Genomic DNA, 2684 nt, shown 5'->3' with positions numbered 1-2684 from the left:
GTCCACCCAGGACCCGCCAGGAGCTCCTTGGGACTGGCAGCCTGGGACTGGCTGCTCTGTGGGCCTTCCTGCCTACTGCTGCCGGGGACCCGCCAGCATTTTCTGCTGCCAGCTGCTTGGGACCTGCCAGACCAGTCCCCCCTGGTCTGGACCAGGGACCGGGACTCACCTCCAGCTGCTCTGTGGGCCTGCCAGGGATTTTTTAAAAAAATCATAAAATTCAGTAAGTTTGAAATCTTTTTTATCTAACCCAAAGGAACAAGTATTATGCAAAAAGAAAGTATTGTATCATGACATCTGGGTAAATCTTCAGGTATTTTAGTGTCGCTATTCCACTTCTGGAAGTTTTATTACATTTATTTTTCTTACACAAAAACCTAGAAGTGAGGGGGGCAGGGCTCGGGCCTCTGCACATTGTGCAGAGGCTGGCCGGAGTGGCAGGCCCTGGACCCGTGCGGTTCCCGGGCATGGTGAGCAAGGGGCTGCTGCGCCTGGTCTCTTCAGTCAACCGCAGGAGGATGAAGCTGCTGCTGGCCATTGCGCTGCTCACGCCACCTCTGTTTGGGGCAACTTTTTTAACATGAGCTTTCTGCTCAACAGGTCTCTCCAGGAAACCAGTGAACTAAAGCTTGAAAGCAAGATCGAAGAGATTGTTGAACCATTAAGAGAGAAAATCAGAGATTTGGAAAAAAGTTTCACCCAGAAATACCCACCAGTAAAGTTTTTATCAGAAAAGGACCGGAAAAGGATTTTGATCACTGGAGGCGCGGGCTTCGTAGGCTCCCATCTGACTGACAAACTCATGATGGATGGCCATGAGGTGACCGTGGTGGACAACTTCTTCACAGGAAGGAAGAGAAATGTAGAACACTGGATTGGCCATGAGAACTTCGAGCTGATTAACCATGATGTAGTGGAGCCCCTCTACATCGCAGTTGACCAGATTTACCATTTGGCATCTCCAGCCTCCCCTCCAAACTACATGTACAACCCCATCAAGACACTGAAGACTAATACAATCGGAAAGCTAAACATGTTGGGACTGGCCAAGCGCGTGGGTGCCCGTCTGCTCCTGGCCTCCACATCTGAGGTATATGGAGATCCTGAGGTCCACCCTCAGAGTGAGGACTACTGGGGCCAAGTCAATCCCATAGGACCCCGGGCCTGCTACGACGAGGGCAAACGTGTTGCGGAGACCATGTGCTATGCCTACATGAAGCAGGAAGGTGTGGAAGTGCGAGTGGCGAGGATCTTTAACACCTTCGGGCCACGAATGCACATGAATGATGGGCAGGTGGTCAGCAACTTCATCCTGCAAGCCCTGCGGGGGGAGCCGCTCACGGTGTATGGTTCCGGGTCTCAGACAAGGGTGTTCCAGTATGTCAGTGATCTGGTGAATGGCCTGGTAGCACTTATGAACAGCAATGTCAGCAGCCCTGTCAACTTGGGGAACCCAGAAGAACACACAATCCTGGAATTTGCTCAGTTAATTAAAAACCTTGTTGGTAGTGGAAGTGAAATTCAGTTTCTCTCGGAAGCCCAGGATGACCCACAAAAAAGAAAACCAGACATCAAGAAGGCAAAGCTGATGCTGGGGTGGGAGCCTGTGGTTCCATTGGAGGAAGGGTTGAACAAAGCCATTCACTACTTCCGGAAGGAGCTGGAGTACCAGGCCAATAACCAGTACATCCCCAAACCTAAGCCCGCCAGAGTGAAGAAGGGCCGGACGCGCCACAGCTGAGTTAGCTGTAGGACCTGAGACTCCATTCTACACTCAATGAAATGGACTTTTGTGGGATTTTTTTTAAAGACATAAACAGGTGTCATGAAGAACAAACTGGAATTTCATTCTGAAGCTTGCTTTAAAGACATGGATGTGCCTAAAAGCTCCCTTGAAACCTGCAGACTTTGCCTTGCACTTTTTAAATCTGTCTTTTTATGTACAACAGCCTAGATGCATCTCTGCTATTTTCAGGTTTTTTTTTTTTTATCTTGCTGTTAGAGTGTATGCTGTAACTGTCGTTGACAGTTTTATTTACTGGTTTCTTTGTGAAGCTGAGAAGAAACATTAAGTGAGGGAAATGCCGATTTTATTTATAAAAGTGGGTACTTATAAATGAGACGTTACACTATGCATAAAGAATAAAAATCCTAGCGATATTGTCAGGTGGGCGGTGCACCAGCGTTTATTTGGGGACACGTGAAAACTCCATTGGAAAGCATTGTTTCTTTGTTAATTGAGAGTTACCTGAAGATTTGGTTTTTAGTTGCAAACTTGACTTTAAAACATCTCCGCTGGTTCTTGATCAAGGATATTTAAAATCACTACTGTGTTGTGCTGCATATTGGGGTGGGGAAACAATGTTAACGTATTCTTGGTTAGCCTTGGTTAAATATGCTATTTAATAAAATATTGAAACTCGCTGGTCATGGAAAAAAAAAACCTAGAAGTGAGAGAAGTCTAATTAATTTTTCTTTGTATTATATGGCATGTACACTGGCTTATATGTTATAATAATTTCAAATACTTCAAACATAAATAGAAAAGTATTTATAGAGTATAAGCTCAGGATTATCCATTGTATTAGTTTTCTTACTCCCATGTTTTGAATAAGAACATGTATTTAATTTAATTTAAAAATCTATATTTTATAATATCTTATAAAATGCATTAATGCATAAAA

At 44.8% G+C, this 2684-nt stretch overlaps 1 pseudogene; it reads left to right on the top strand.

Annotated features, from left to right (window-relative positions):
- Nucleotides 1-429: 429 nt before the first annotated feature.
- Nucleotides 430-2437, top strand: LOC101983847 (annotated as a pseudogene).
- Nucleotides 2438-2684: the final 247 nt, after the last annotated feature.

This window comes from Microtus ochrogaster, unplaced genomic scaffold (genome assembly GCF_000317375.1).
Source record: "Microtus ochrogaster isolate Prairie Vole_2 unplaced genomic scaffold, MicOch1.0 UNK13, whole genome shotgun sequence".
Lineage (NCBI taxonomy): Eukaryota > Metazoa > Chordata > Mammalia > Rodentia > Cricetidae > Microtus > Microtus ochrogaster.
This window is presented reverse-complemented; position numbering and strand designations above follow the sequence as displayed.